At 37.3% G+C, this 17,033-nt stretch overlaps 2 protein-coding genes across 3 annotated transcripts in view; both read right to left on the bottom strand.

Moving 5' to 3' along the window:
• The window catches only part of Erich1 (glutamate-rich 1), a gene marked incomplete at its 5' end in the record, with an annotated part of 52,793,804 nt that overhangs the window by 13,821,902 nt on the left and 38,954,869 nt on the right, over positions 1-17,033 (bottom strand).
• The window catches only part of LOC148000601 (uncharacterized), a 251,643-nt gene continuing 246,025 nt past the window's right edge, over positions 11,416-17,033 (bottom strand). For 2 of the 3 annotated variants that reach the window (XR_015640024.1, XM_087589442.1), the window contains 2 exons: positions 16,799-16,918; positions 11,416-13,164 (listed from right to left, as the gene is read on the bottom strand). The gene's annotated coding sequence lies outside the window, so the exon portion shown is untranslated. Of the gene's footprint in view, positions 13,165-15,553; positions 15,612-16,798; positions 16,919-17,033 lie in introns of all 3 variants that reach the window. The other variant, XR_015640011.1, reaches the window with a different exon arrangement.

Here is a 17,033-nt window from a genome sequence, read left to right as displayed (position 1 = left end):
AGATCATTAATCAGGAAGGTGTGGTCCAATTTCCAGACATTAATACCTACTAAGAAAAAGCCTCCAAGGGCCGAGGAAAAGCTAAAGTAGTAGAGGAAGAACTTGAAAACAAAAAAACCACATAAAGGATTGTTTAAGGAAATCTACAGTATTTGATCTGTAAAGCTGGAGATAGAAAACACGACATAGTAGACTCTCAGATAAGCACACACATAGTGAACACTGAAGAATGATGAGGACATTGCAGGATTCAAGGGAGGATTCCCTGCAAGGATTTGTACCGGGCATCAGCAATATTCATGTAGTATTTATGAGTAAAGATAAAGTGAGAGTACTGAGTATCAAAATTAGAACTACAAAAATAGAGCTGTCTCATAACATAATGGGACACTTTTGAGGAAGAATAACAGGACAGAAACAAATGTAGGCATAGATAACAGTCATCAGAAATGAAAACCATGAAATTTGTATTCTGAAAGATGGCGAATGAGATTCTAGCAAAGAATGAACAACCTTTCTTCATAAGACATTGGTAATGAAAAATTTGAATTCAAAATTCCATTAATTTATGAGTAGGACCTATAAATGAGCTTATGTAGGTAGTTTTAGCAGAATGTTCAAGATCTAGAGTCCAGGGACTTAAAGATATGGCATTGTGAGGACTGTAGATTTCTAACTCATCTTTGAGTCCAATTGGAATATAGCTTTAACTGTAGATATTTGTTGTATTTCCCAAGGCATTCAGGAAAAAGAGAAAAGGAGAGAAGGCATAGGGATGAATCCAGAGAATACAGACTTGCTTTTATATCACTGAATTTTGATGCAGGAAGTAGACACAGGCAGGGAGGTCTGGCCTTGAAGAGGTTTACATGACTCCCGAAGCCACTTGTGAGACTCCAGTCGTAGAGACACAAGAAAACTTGAGAAGTAGAAACTTGGGGTAGAAAAGAGATTATCTAAAATTTGCATTTTAAAATGGATTTTTAAATTGTTTGAAAATTGTCCTGCAAATTTTAGTTCTTTAGTGGGTCTCTCTGAAGGTCTCAGCTATAGATTGACTTTTCTAAGTAGTCTGAGTGAATAGCAAATTAATATTCTTGTACTCTTGTTGCTGGCTCATTTATTTGTGTTGTTGTGATTTGAGGGTGGAATTGTTTCTTCTTCCTCCTCTTCCTCATCTTCCTCCTCCTATTATTATTATCATTATTATTATCATTATCCATCATCATTATTTCTTGTAAAGATAATGGAAAGTGAGCTAGTAATATTTATTGGTGGGAGGGAGTACTAGATAGTACTCAAGACAATAGGTAACTGACCTAGTAAGTCCAAATGAAAAACAAGCAAGAGGATGAGATAACATGAAGAAATATGTCTGGCTTTATAGAAATGAAACTGGACTGGGTAGAAGATTCTACAAAGATGATACACAACTCTAAAGTGGAGAAAGAAGCTGAAGGGATTGACTAGTCTGGAGTCAAAGCTAAAAGTCAGATGTTTGACACAGTTACCATGGAGGGAACAAAAAAGGGTCAAGGACTCCCAGAAGAGCAATCAATTGGGGTCCTGATTGCACTCTCTAAGTGGAGGGCAAGGCAAAGAATCAATGTACCATATGTCCTGAACTCTGAGAGTCTTGTGGTTTGTGTTTTGTTTTTCCCCCAGACTCTGTTGAAAGGAATTTTATCATCTACAGCTGCGCAAAGCAATAACAAAAACCATGCATGCACCTCTGTTAGAAACCCTTAATTCCTGATGCATCAAGAGGAACGGTATTAGCTTATTAATAAACCCTGTCATGTCTATTGCTGAACAACAAACCACTACAAACCCCTTAGTCTGAAACATCACAATGGGAATTCCACAGTTTCTGTGTGTTGGGAACACAGGTAGAACTTAGCTGGGAACTTGGCTTTTGGCTCCCCCACAAGTCTATAAATGAAGATGTAGGCTGAAGTAGGTTTTTCTCTTCCTTCTAGTAGGAAAGGGTCTGTTTGAGCTCCAGTGGCTTTCAATAATTCCTTGCCCTGTGAGTTTTTCCAGATGACCACCTGCTTTATCAAAGTCAGACTGAAAGTCAGTTGAGAACACCTACAACATTGGAATTGTATCCTTATCGCTCGAAATTACAGAGATGATGTCATAAACTTTCCTTTCTACGCTAAAACAAGCTGTACTCAAGAGGGAATACTTAAATCTCTTTGTTGGGACTATCATGATACTTAAACCTGGACACATTATGAAAGGAATAGAATTACTGTCTCTCATACTTGATTTTAAGAACCTACAAAGCACATGGCATTGGTTATAGTAAGCGACTGCTGCTACCATAGTGAGTGCTAGACAGAGAGCACTGAGGCAACATTTGCGCTAAAATGTCTGAGGAGAGATAGGTCTGATTATTTTTGTGTTATTGGTTTTAGTTTGAAGCTTCAGTTTTTTGTTTTGGGCCTTTGGGGAAGATTTTTTTTTTGGTTTTGTGGTGGTGGTTGTGTTTTTGTTATAATTGTTTTTCAAACCATGCTTTCTAAATTCAGACTATATAGCAAACTGTAATACATTTGTAACCCTAAAATATGTATAAAGAATTCAGTCCTCATCTAAGAAGAGAGCATAGGGGACACCTCACCTGGTGATAATATCAAGTCAGAAAGAACAGGAATGTGGCCATCAGAACAGCTTCTTCTCCAGGTTCAAGAATGGGGATAAAACATAAGCTTAAGGCAGACTTTAGCCATCAGAAAGGAACAGACACCTCCCCTGGGTGTCACTCAAGGAAGACCCTATGGTGTTATCCTTCCATATGTCACCATTCCCAGCTTCCCTAGTACAGCCACTTCTCATAATACTGCAGAATACTCAAAATTCCTTTGACCTGGGCTGATATTATCTCTTTATCAGACTTAAGCTAACCAGATTTTGTCATGGTCCATGGCTGGGCATACTACAGCAGCTGTGCTGAATCACCTTTGTAATGAAAAGCATGGATCCTGGGTGGATAGAGGGAGAGGTATACTGTGTGATCTTCAACTTAACTCCTCTATAAATGGGATATATCTCCTGGATGCCTCCAGGCACTTTTTAAACCTCACTCATAAAATAAAATGTACTTGCGAGGGGTTCCCATGGTGATAGGCTCCAGGAAGGTGCCTATTATCATGGCATAGGCTCTAAGAACCAGGGTCTTGACCATAAGCTATGACTGCTATGACTGCACCTAAAAATACCAGACATGCTTAACCATCTTTTCTATGACCGTTCCTTAGTGCCAGCCATAGGTTATCACTTCCTAGGGGAAACATATGGAACCCTAGCCCATGCCCACATGCAGCCTTTCCACAACAAGCAATCAAGTGCTTCTTGAATTAGTGTGTGATCACTGCATTGTATCAAGCTCTGATTGATACAGTGTCTCTCTGCTGTAGTGTTCCTTTGCTATGAATCTAAGCACTATCATATCAGCTCTGCCTGGTAAACCAATACAGGCAGCGTTTGGTTTCCATCTCTGCACCACCTAGAGGGTGCCCACGCGATACTCTGAAGACCAGAAGTTAGCATAGTTTGTCTTTGGGTTTCTGCAGGCAAAGATGACAATATGGCAGTGGGATCATTGTTAATGGATAATATCTATGTTTTGAGGCTTTGTTATTTTCCACTTTCAATGCCATCCTGACTACAGTGATCACTGGTTAAGGCCATTGTATCATCCCTTTATCAAAGAGGGTAATGCTTTTTTTCCCCCAGCAATTCTCTCTCTGTGCTTGTTATACTATAATACTGCAGAAGGCATGTACAACCTTGGCCCTCCAGCACATCAACCAGTATCTGAGTGGTTCCCCAGAACCCACATTAATATTTTTGATCTTCCTTACCTTCTTTGACCTGGAACTCTGGGCAAAATGTGATTAATGAGGATAGTTTTTCTTACCAGGGTCCTTGCTATGACTGTGTTAGCCTCTGAAAGAGTGTCCATTGGCAAACATCCGAGCACCTTTCTGGATGAAGGCTGACCAGTTATAAGTAAGACTATTGGTGTATGCAAAGATCTGCTTTCTACACATGGAGATGTACTGCTGTTGAACATGGTAGCTGGCCAAACTGCCCTTCCAGAAGATAGTGAGAGCTATCTAAAAGACTACCACATCGCCTCATAAATATTTCTTCTGCTTTAGGATTATTATAACAACTAAATGAAGAACTAGTCAGTGTCCAGCAAGGACGAGAACCATTCCTAAAAGGAATTATCTTAGTGGCTTCCCAGAACTCCCACTTCTTTAATGTTTCTCATATACGTATTAATCACCATACTGGGGAATAAACTCCTTTCTGAGACCATATCAAACCATACCTAACTCATAACCAAAAGGATTACTTAGATTTGTTCAGCCAAATTAGGGATCATTAAGGGTCATCTTAGAATATGCCTATTATAATGCCTCTTTAAGACAATAGCAGTCTCTATGTGATAGGCAACCGATCTAAAATGCATTCACTCACTGAAAATAAGTGGAATGGGCTGAGGAGTAAGTTACTTATTTCATTTGAAATATTTGTGTATTGAAAATATTATCTGTGGGATTTATTCTGTAATTAGACACAAGATTATGATAGGAGCTTAAGTTAAGGAAAGCAGAATTTTATCATGTGTCCTTACCTGCCCTTAATGAGAAGTAAAGACCTCCTCTCTCTGCCACTGACATGTGGAAATGAATAATTACTCTATAACCCATTATTTTGATATGGAATGCCTTATCTTTAATCCAGGATAAATGACGCCATTAGAAAGTTAGGTTTAAATTCTGGAATAAAATATAACCAAAACATAGGAATGAGAGAGAAATGAAATTGGCTGTCAGTGCTTTTGCATATGTATTCACATAATTATTACAACTTCTATTTCATAATCGTTTGCACTGTCAAAAGTACAAGGCATTTTCATAGTTTCAAGAAGTGTCGTATCAGTGATCAATGCTGGTAATAATAAAAAAAAACAAATCTGCTCATTCCTATCAAAAGAATAATAAATGTACCATAATATATTTACCCGAAGTCAATGAAAAGACATCTAAGGGGGAGAAGAGGGAATAGGGAAAAAAGGGAAAACAAACAACAACAACAAAAACAAGGAAACAATATGAGTAGAAACCCACAGAAAAAGACGTACAATTAGAGTAATGAGTACGTTAAGGGATTGGGAAGGGTAACCTTAACAACATAAAGCACACTTTCGCATTACAATTTTCCAAATGTGTTTATACTATATACTCTTGGCAAGACTGTAAGAAAAGTTGTTATTCTTCTGTGCAATCAAAGAATAATTTGGCTAGACTTATAAAATTTAAATGTTCACATATAATTATCATTTCTATTTTTCTTGAAGTCTAAATACTGCGTGTTTACAAATATATGTGTTTATGTGTTACTACACGTTGCTTTTTAAAAAATTTAAATCTGGATACCATTCAAGAGTGATTTAAAGATAAACTAGTCAGTGAATTAAAGTACAAATATGGAAAGAATGCAATGTTATTAAATACTGTGTGGTAACTGCACATGCATGTATATGTATATTTTATTATAGATGTGTGTCTGTATACATAAGAAAAGAGAACTATTTAAAATCATATTTTATTACAAAATAATATATAATGTATTCAGTATAATATAATTAATTAGAGCCTAAACACATGTGTTTGTGTGTGTATATATTGATGTGTATGTACACATATGTAAACATATATGTTAAATGTTAAGATAGAAAATTAACTCATAACAATAATTGCATTGACAATTATTGGATAGTTGGGAAGACTGGAAGAGAGAATATCCTAAAACTATAATTTACTATTCTCTTATATTGCTGAGTGTTTAAACTTTTAAAAGATATTCACATTTTTCATGAAATATTTAAAGTAAGAAAATTCTGTTTTAGACTAACTTGATAGTGATAAAGAACCAAAACCTGGGTCTTTTTCGGATGGACATCCAGTTCTCTGCCTGCTGGCTGCTTCAGACAAATCCCCTCCATCTTCACCGACTTACTCAATTAGAACAGGAGGAGGGAGGCAGCAGGAGGAAGGCTTTCTCTCCACATGTGTGGCATACTAGGAAATATTGTTTTTAGGTACCAACAATGAGCATGGGACTGAATCCTAAAAGGTACACAATGCTGGGGTCTGTATGATTTATTATTCAGTTACAACCTCTAAGAGAGAAATAAAACCTTGTTGTCAACCCTGATTTATAATCTCTCATTTTGCAATTCAATAAACAATTCAGATGGGCGTTGCTAAAATCTGGTTATTGGTTTTGCCAAAGAAGTGTAATTATATTTGTGTTCGAAGTTCTGCTTTCATTCCTTTCATGTGATTTTCAGGCCCTTTCTTTCATTTAATTTTTATTTATGCATTTCCTTTACCTACTCAGACCAGAGTGGCAGGAAGTTGACTGCTTAATATTGTATCCATTTTGCCTCTTCGTGCATTCTTTGCTTCAATCGTATGTTTCTTCACAACACTAGACATAAGCCAGTTGATTGCAATTTCCACTCTTTCTAATACCAATCTCTGTGAGCTGTGAAGCCACTGATGGCCTTATACAGAACATAAAATCATATCCTCTACATCTGGAGGCAAGAGAAATAAGAGTTTAGAACAAACTTGGTTTAAGTTGGTAATCTAGCTCTACATCTGTTTAAGAAGTGGGATTATGCTGGGAACAGAGAAAAAAAGAGTTCTTTAGGGAGGATCTGGAAGAAACTTGAGTTGGGGAAAATGACTAAAATATAATTTTCAAGGAAATGAAATAATAATAATAGTAATGTTAATAATAATAGTATTATTATTATTATTATTATTATTATTAATAATAAACCCAGAGGAAGAGTGCCTTGACATCTACTGCTGGAGACTAGAGTCTAGGACTTTACAAAGTTGTATAAATGAAACCTTGGAATACCCATAAAGTGCAAGATAACAATGCTACAATCCATAGACATTAAAAAAAAAAACCTGGATAATAAGAAGGTCCCAAGGGAGGATACAAGAATCTTACTCAGAAGACGAAAATAGTCATCTGAGGTGGATGGAGAGAGGGAACTGGGTAAGACACTAGGTGAGGAGGGAAGGGGGGTAAGAAGAACAGGGAAAGATATCATGTGTGGGGAGAGGGAGGGTGGGAGAGGAATGAGAATGGAAATGATGGAGGGGCACATCTCTGGTGACTAGCTAGAGGCCTGAAATGGGAAGAGAAAACAGGGAGTCTGTGGGAGGGGGTGGCCCTAGGTTAAATGTCTACTAGACAGAGATATTGAGACTGAAATGGTCACCTCCTGTAGCAAGGCAAGCTTTACAGAAGAACGAGGGGGACATCACTCCATCCACAAAACTTTAACCCAAAATGTGTCTTGCCTACGAGATCTGCGGGGATAATAAAATGATGGAGCAGAGACTAAGGGAACAGTCAACCAATGACTGTCTCAACTTGAGACTCATTCCATGTGAGAGGGCCAACCCCTGACACTATTAATGATACTCTGCTGTGCTTGAAGACAGGAGTATAGCACATCTGTGTTCTGAGAGGCCTCATCCAACAGCAGATAGAGGCAGATAGAGAAACCTATAGCCAAACATCAGGGTGGAGCCCAGAGAGGCTAGTAGAAGGATGAGGGATAGAAGTGAGCAAGTAGAAGGGGTCAGGGATACCACAAGAAGACCCACAGAGTCAACGAACCTGGATCAATGGGGGTTCAAAAGCCAGGGTCAGCAACCAGGGAACATGCAGGAGCTTGACCTAGACCCTCTAAACATTTTAGCAAATAGGCTGTTTGGCGTCAATATAGTTCCCCTAGTAGAACGAGGGGTCTCTCAGTCTCTGTTTGCTGCCATTGGATCACCTTCCCAACTACTTGGACTGCCTGGTTCAGCCTCAGTGTGCCTAGACCTGCTTTATCTAGAAGCCCCAGGGTGGGGTGGTACCCAAGGGGACTCCTCTGAGAAGAAGAGGGGTTGAAGAGGGGAGGGATTTCTAGGGTGGGACTGAGAGGATTGGAGGGGAGGTGGTTGTGATCAGGACATAAAGGGAATTTTAAAAATAAATTAATTAATATTAAAAAGTAGAGCCCTAGAAATTATATTTAATTTTATGAATATTTACATACTTTTAGTGTTGATTCCATTCAATAATTTTCTTTAAGAAAAAACAACCTGGGAAAAAAGCATTTGACATGGAGACAACTATGAGAAAGGCTTTGTAACAGCAAAGGGCATACAGCTACCATCTCCAGTAGGAGGATCATGATGTCACAGAGGCTTGGGTTTGATTCAACATGTCCTATAGAAATGAAGGTGAGTGTTATACAGATGATTTGGCAATGCAAGAGAAGATAGACATAACTTTTCCAAAGGGAAAATGAGGAATGGCATGTGTACAGTGTAGCTAGAATGACACAGAGGTACATGGGACATAGTCAGGAAGCAATGACACATTTACAGACAGAAGGAAATGAAACACTAATCCTGCTTTTCTAAGTATTCGTAACGTCTTCTGATTTCTATTAAATGATTTTACAAACAAATGAGGTATATGTATTTTAACAGTTACTTCTTTTTTTTTTTCATCTTTATTAACTTGGGTATTTCTTATTTACATTTCGATTGTTATTCCCCTTCCTGGTTTCCAGGCCAACATCCCCCTAACCCCTCCCCCTCCCGTTCTGTATGGGTTTTCCCTTCCCCATCCTCCCCCCATTACCACCCTCCCCCCAACAATCACGTTCACTGGGGGTTCAGTCTTAGCAGGACCCAGGGCTTCCCCTTCCACTGGTGATCTTACTAGGATATTCATTGTTACCTATGAGGTCAGAGTCCAGGGTCAGTCCATGTATAGTCTTTGGGTAGTGGCTTAGTCCCTGGAAGCTCTGGTTGCTTGGCATTGTTGTTCATATGGGGTCTCAAGCCCCTTCAAGCTCTTCCAGTTCTTTCTCTGATTCCTTCAACAGGGGTCCTGTTCTCAGTTCAGTGGTTTAATGATAGCATTCGCCTATGTATTTGCTGTATTCTGGCTGTGTCTCTCAGGAGAGATCCACATCCAGTTCCTGTCGGCCTGCACTTCTTTTTAAGCAAACAAAAGCCAGGATAAAAATTAGATACCACTATAGAAATTCTAGAAGATTCTGTTCATAGCTCTACATTCGCATTCTTCCCAGCCTGCTTCCAATACACTCACACAAGTGCACACATAAACATGCACAGACCCTGAGCATTACACTCATGTGTTGCAGGGGTCTCTGGAAACGCACCAGCCTACAGAGTAATGATCCACAGGAACCAAGAAGGTACTTTGGTTAAATGGTATTCAGTAGCCAGCGTGGATTCAAAAATCTAGAGTCTGACCCTCAGTAGTTTATTTTTGGCATGTTTAAGCATGGCACAGTTTGGTGGAAATATTTCCCAGTAGTAACTAACTCAACCCTATGTACACAATAAAGTTTAAGGCATGACTCCTCCTTTACATCTAGGTTTCTAAGCTGATAAGTACCTTCACCATGATGTGAAGTTTTGGCACCTTAATACCTTGATGGTAGTTCTTATTCTTTTGTGTCTCTTTCTTCAGAGAAGAGTTGCTGATTCTATATTGCTCTTCCTCATAAAGAAAGTATCTAGCATTATGCATTAGAGCCATTTACAGTGGCATTGTCTGTATAGATTTTCATGTCCAAATAAACATAAACAGGGGTTCATCCCAGGCACTTTTTAACTAGAAATCCTAAATAATAATCCACAATGCATAAGGTTTATCTATGAGACTATGGAAACGAGATCCATTGGTTTTCTGGGTGTTTTAAATGCTCATAAAGGTGACTGTTTGCCTCTCTAAGGTCTTAGCATAGAAGACCACCTTCATCTTTTCACACTCCCATGAGAAAGTATTGGAGACTGAGTAATTTATAAGGAACAAAAATGCCTTCCTCCTGGTTCTTGAAACTGTATATTTAAAATAAATGTACCAGCAAGTTTGGTGTTTCACAAGAGCTGATCTAGGCTTCTAAGCTTGTAAGTACCTTGTTCTTTGTCCTAAATGGTGGAATAACTTTGCCACTTTGTATGCCAGGAAATAAAGGGTGAGAGGAAATAAAAGGTGAGAAAGGGCTCACTATAAGCAAATTTCCCTCAAATCATGTTGCCCCATTCGTCACTAGAAATAATTGGGCAGATCTGGCTGACTAAGCAGATGATCCCTCCTTCCCTACAGTAGTGTATCCATTCCTTCTAATACATCTCCCTCAGTTTTCTTCAGTCAACAGAAGGTTTTCTCCAATAGAGACTTCCACAGTGTAGCCCATGAGTCATCTCTCCTCCTCATTAGAATCCCTAATAAAGCAGTGAAGTCATGGCATGAAGACGGGTAGTGGCACAAGCATTCAGGCCATAACCACATTCCCATATGCATGTATGTGCATATATATATATATATATATATATATATATATATATATATATATATATATATATATATATATATATACCCACAAATTCACCTTGACCGTTTTCTAAATAACATGAATAATGTCCTGGTAGCTGAGAGGAGCTACCTGGGCAGTTAACACCTATGCCTAACCTCCAGCCATTGACATCCTCACCTGAGCAGGAGGGCTGGTACAGTTGTTGAACCTCTGCTCATATGTCATTATTACTCAATGTCCATGTTTAGCTATATCGCAACACGTTCTCGGCTACTGAAGCAAAGGCCCATAGGCCAGGTAACTTAGAAACAGATGTAATTTACTTCTAATAATTGCAGATTCTGAAAACTGCAAGGTCAAGGCAACAGCAATGTTTACATAATTATTCAGTTCTGGTCTGGTACATTCTAAGGATTTAGACAAGTTTATAATTACCTGTGTCTACTATTGTAGAACCATAGACAGGAATTTCAGTGCCCAAAAAAAAAATCTGCTTTATTCCTCCCATGCATCATTTCTTTTATAATCCCTAGCAGTAGCTGATGTTTTTACTATATCCATAATTTTGTCTTTTCTAAAAAGTCATATAATTGGAATTTTATAGGTAGTAACATTTTTAAACCAGCACATCACGTAGTAATATATATGTATATATATATACATATACATATGCATATGTATATATATGAATTGATAGCATTTTCTTAGCAGACATCTGTATGTTTTAGTAATAAACTTAAATATTTATTTAATATCACCTTTATTTTTATTTCTGTATCTGCTTTTCTCATTTGCATATATTTTCTCCATCATCTATGCATCTGTCACACCTACTTTGGTCTATCTGCATGCCCCTCTGTGTTTAAAATATGGATTTCACAGTAACAATGAACAATGAAACCCACATGACTATCACAAGCGACCCAGGGAACAAACAGCGTTAAGCAAAGTTTGAAATCTAAAAGGAAACTTTAATTTAAGCATAAAAGAAATCCTTTCAACAAAATACAGGTCACATGAAAACCATGTGGTCATCACCATAATCAGATAGGAAAAAAAATCATAGATTTTCTTCCAAGATTCCTTAGACGGCACAAACACCAACTTTCAACACCTCCAGTCAGTGCAATACTGGCAGTAGTAGCAAGAAGAATGAGGCAAGAAAACAGAAATGGAAGTCATGCAAAACAAAGTAGCAACAGTACCCCTATCTGCAGGTGACATGTTCCTATAATTCCAAGTTAATCATTCTTTTCTGTCTTTCGTGAGTTGTACACCATTTCTCCTTATAAGGTATTTTCCCTTCTGCATGCTAATGTGGTGTACGATAAATACTAATTGTTTTGGCAGAAGTGTGAAATGAGCATCGAAAATTCATATGCAGGCAAGGGCTACCAAGAGCTTCATCTTCAGCCTAAATTTATTGTTGACTGCTAAATCTACCTTGATTAATGGCATAAGTCTCCCCCTGCAGTACTGAACAATTCTTTTTAGGCATTCTTCCCTGGTTTTACTAATATTTATGTGAGTATCGTCATAATTGTGTTCATTAGAAATAGGGTCCACAATTCCTTTTCTTGCATTTTGTTTATTTTGCTTTGGGGTGATACCTACAACACAGAATGAATTAGAAAATATTCTTCTGCCTTTATCTTTGAAAGACACTGTAGAGAAATCATATACTTAACTGCCCTAGATATGTGGCTCAATTTACCAGGAGCCATTTTAAAACCTGGTACTATTTTCTTCATATGATAATTATTATTTTGACTTCAAATTGATATATTCATATTCAGAAAGTATATTTTGGGGTTGGACAAATGGTTTGAGCTCATACTGCTCTTGCAGAAGAATAAATATGTTGCCAGTCCACATTCCACAGAGATCAGAATTGTATGAAACTCTAATTGGTGGATTCTGGTGTCCATTCTTTACATGGGTGTCTACTCTTATATGCATGCCTGTAAATAGTTACATAAATTTTAAAATTTGAGTTTTAGAAAGCGTATTTATAGTTTCTCTTCTTAGATTGGGTTGAGGCCACTCATTTTTACCGAGTCTTCCAAGGATCTAGCTTTTTGTTTCATTAATTTTTCTCTATTAGTTTGCCTTTTTCAAATTCGTTAATTCTTTATCCAGTTTTTCATTTTATTTTGTTTTATTCTGGGTTTTCCTTTCTCTTCTCTCTCTGAATTTCTTTGTTAGAAAATAAAATATTAAAATTGGATACTTCCTATTTTCTGTTGATAAACGTCATTCTCTGTGACAATATTTCACATTTCCCACAGATTTTGTAAGTTGCACACCTCTTTGATTTAATCCAAATTAGACTCTCCGCTATTTCCTTTTCAGTCCATGTTATTTGGAAGTCACTTAACCTCCAAATATGTGAGGGATAGCGTAGCTGCCTTCATTTGGAGAGTTCCGGTTTAATTTCACTGTGGTCTGAGTATTTAAGCATAGGCATTTCATGATTTTTCTTCTCTTAAGCATGTGTTATATCTTATGGCCTAAACTATGACTTACATCGCTAAATGGTCCGTGTGGACTGGGTGGTAGCGTGTATTCTGATGTTTGAAAGCGATGTTCTACAGATCTTCACTGTGCTCAGTTGATGGCTGGTGCCGTTGAGTTTCACTATGATCCTACTGGTATTCTGCACATTAAACAGGCCCATTTCTGTTAGCAGACTCCTGAGGTATCTGCAAGCAAAGCACGTGTTACACATTGTAGTTCTGTTAGGTTTTGCTTCACCTGTCAGAGCACCCTGGTTACGTGCACACATATTAAGGATGGTTGTGGATCGTGGATATTAATTTGCAAACATTTATCCAGAATAAATCTGAGATTAATCCATATACTTCCTGTAATTACTATTAGCTTTTACTTTGAATCTGCATGTGTCCTTACATTTGTTGGTGTGTTTTTGATCAAAGTGTATGGTTTAGTCTCTTTTTTTGATAAATCTTGTGCATGTATTTATTAAATCAGCAATTTTAGAACATATTTTTAAATCATTTAATTTGTTTACATTTCAAACGATATCTCCCCCTTCCTGCTTACCCGTCCACAACGCCCTCAACCTATCCCCACTCTCTGCCCTCCCCTTTGCCTCTATGAGGATGCTCCTCCACCCACTTACCCACTCCCACCTCACCACATTAGCATCCTCCTATGCTGGGGCATCAAACCCCCACATCAAAGCCTCCTCTCCCATCAATATCAGATAAGGCCATCCTGTGCTACATATGTGTTTGGAGCCACGGATCCCTCCATGTATACTCTTTGGATGGTGGTTTAGTCTCTGGGAGCTCTGGGTGGTCTGCTTAGTTAATATTGTCCTTCCTTTGGGATTGCTTAACTCATGGGCCACTTTGATAATACCTAATTTAGTTGGTGCATCTGTAGCATTGGTATGAAAAAGGGTCGTTAGTAACCAGGTTAATGCACATCACGTTGGCTCCTGCTTTCCATTTGCTGACTTTGCTCTTTACCACTATTGGCTTGCATTTCTTTTCTTGTCTGTGCTGTTTGTTTGTGTACTGTGTTGCACATATGTCTGTGTGTGTATCTATGTGATTTTAATTGTTCAGTTTACATGTTTCCATTCTCCCTTCTTAGTAAACGGGTTTTTTTTTCCTTTTTATAAACTTTTTTTGCGGTTGCCCTAGAGTTTGCAATATACATTTACAGTGAATCCACACTGTATTCCAAGAGAATAAATATTGCTTCATTGGCAATCTGAACGCTTAATATGACATAATATAGTTCTCCTTTCTTTTTCTCCACTGTATCCTTGTTATCACTCAGCGACTTGTGCATAAGCATGCATATATAGAATATCTATCTAATATCTATATAATTATTCCTAGTAATTGTTGGATTAGCTATTAAATTGTTATGAATGCTAAAACTTAAATTGCAGTCACTTATTTCTATTCAACTGCTCTTTACCTCATTCATAGATCCAAGTTCCTATTATACAACATACACACACACACACATATATATATATACAATCTATCTAATTTTAAAGCTATCCTCCCAACTCTCTGTCTCAATACCAAGAAAGGCTGTCAAATTTTGTTCACTTAAGAAAAATCCTTATTTATTTCTTCATTGTTAAAGGGTGATTTACCAAAGGAGATGACTTCAGGGTGCTCATTTTGTCTTGATTTCAATACTGTAAATGTATCCCCTCATTTACTTCTTGCCTGCATGGATTCTGAGGCATCAGACATAATCCTTAGATTTGCCCTTCATAATGAAGGTGCTATTTCCCCTCTGGCTTATTTCAGAACCATTACTTTGCTTTTCATTTTCTGTAATTTAAGGTGATGTGCTGGGATTTAGTTTGTAGAGTTCATCTTGTCTCATGTTCTCTGTGCCTACTGGTGTCTAGTGTTAATTTGATGAAACTCTTAGTTATTATTGTTTCAAGTCTGTCTTCTGTTCCCCCTTTTTCCCCCTGGTGTTCCTACTTTGTGTATCATATGCTTTCTGCAGATCTCCCAAAATCTTTGAATATTCTGTTTGTTGTGGGATTTTCCCCACCTTATTTTTCTTCGCTTTTCGATTTTTTTGAGATCTCCTCAAGGTCAGAAATGCTTCCCTCAGCCATTTCACTCTACTAACAAGAACTTCCAAGGTGTTCTTCCTTTCTGCTACAGGGCTTCTGATGTCTGCTATCTCTTTTTGTTTTCTGGGATTTTTCATCCTTCTGTTCAAAATGCTGTTCCTGATCCCTAAGGCTCTCAGCAGGCGAATTACTGTAATTTTAAATCCTGCCGTATATGATTTTAACGTTTGCTCTCTTTCCTTCTAGCTATTTATTGCTCTTGCATTTCATGCATATCTTACCGGAAGTCTTGGTAGCTAAGTATAATCAGTGGCATAATTACCATCAACAATGTGGTATTGGTACTACGGTATATTCTACTGTTTTACCTTATGTTTCAGTTTTATAATAAACCTAGTTCTCTAGACTTTAAACACTGCCTATGTTGCTTACTCCTTTTGTCTCTTCATGTGAGAGAGGTGAGACAAACAGGTGAACATGGGGATGAGGGTAGAACTGGATATCTCCCATACCAGATCAATAAATTCCAGATTAGTCTTGGGTAAGAGTGCTTCTTCTTCGGGCAGGCCTCTAGAAAGAACAATATAATTTGCCATATAATAGAAAACTTTCTGCTCATTTGCTCCTGCTGAACTATAGATATTCTTCCAGTAGATTCCCCTTAAGAATATGGCAAGCTCCACAAGTCAGTAAATGCAGTCCTTTTGATTGTGTCCTCTGCAGCTTTTAGTTCACACAGAACATCATCAGAAATTATAGCATTAGTTCCCATGGGATTTCTTGCTCCTGGGTTTCTGTTCTGGTTGTTGTCCTCATCTCTCTGTCTGTACAGTCAGAGCAAGGAATACTGAATTTCATGCTACTAATTTCTAATTCTGGAATCTATGTTGAGTCCAGACTTTTTTATTAGTCATGTTTTTAGTTACAATTGTTTGTTCACCCCAAACCCCAACCCTTTTCAAAACTGGTGTCCATGTTTAAAAGATTCAGGTGTTTTTACTAGCATTATAAAAAATCATTTTGTTATACAGTATGATTTGAGTTTCAAAATCACGTTTTTAAATTGGACTTTAACTACAATTTCTCTAGCTAAAGGTACCCCATGATTTGAGTTAACTGTTCTTATCCAAATTGTTCTAAACATATCAATTTCATTATAACAAAATTTCATGTCTTAAGTACTGATGTTTCTTAATTAGCCAGGTTTTTAAAATTAGCCAAACAGTATTTGTATTTGTCTAATAAAACGGAAGAGTACAGTGCTACCCTGAGTCCCTCCAGGGTCTCATTTCTATGTCTGACTTTTAAAGAAAAAGAAAGATTTGGTTATCCTTACAAGGGCTAGAAAAATCTGATTTCTTACAAGTCTAACATTTATTAATATTTACTACAAAAGATAATTTTGTTTTTAAAAATGTTTTATATATCCTATACTATCATATAATACATTCTATAATGTTTTTATTTACCTTTCTAACTAAAATTAAAAGATAATAATTATTTCAAGACTCCAAATATAGATACGATGGTTTATAAAGGGAAAAGATTATAAATACAGGAGAGACCTGTAGCTAAGTTAGCTTTTTAAAAGTTTGTAGATTTAGTTACTTAAAATTCATGTTTTCTTCACCTATTAATCTAATTAGAGTTCCTAGTTATTTTAAGTATAATAATCCTATTACATTATATGTCACATGTAAATGTTATATCAGATATAAAGTACATTTTTAAGCCCTGGTGTGGGATGGATGTCTCACCTTTTAAGAACATTCTCTCATCTTCCAGAAATTCAAAATCCAGTGCTTATATGACAGCTAACAGTAGTCTGGACCTCCGTTCTCAGGACATCTGATGCCTTCTTCTGCCCTCTATGGGTACTGCATACAAACAGTAGAGAACAAACATGTAAGCAAAACAACCATTCACATTGCATAAAAATAATTACTTTAAAAAAAAAAGTCAGATCTGGGTCATCATTGTTAGTTTCTTTTA

This window comes from Rattus norvegicus, chromosome 16, assembly GCF_021556685.1.
Source record: "Rattus norvegicus strain SHRSP/BbbUtx chromosome 16, alternate assembly SHRSP_T2T, whole genome shotgun sequence".
NCBI lineage: Eukaryota > Metazoa > Chordata > Mammalia > Rodentia > Muridae > Rattus > Rattus norvegicus.
The sequence above is the reverse complement of the archived record's forward strand: the minus strand, read 5'-3'. Positions and strand labels throughout refer to the sequence as shown.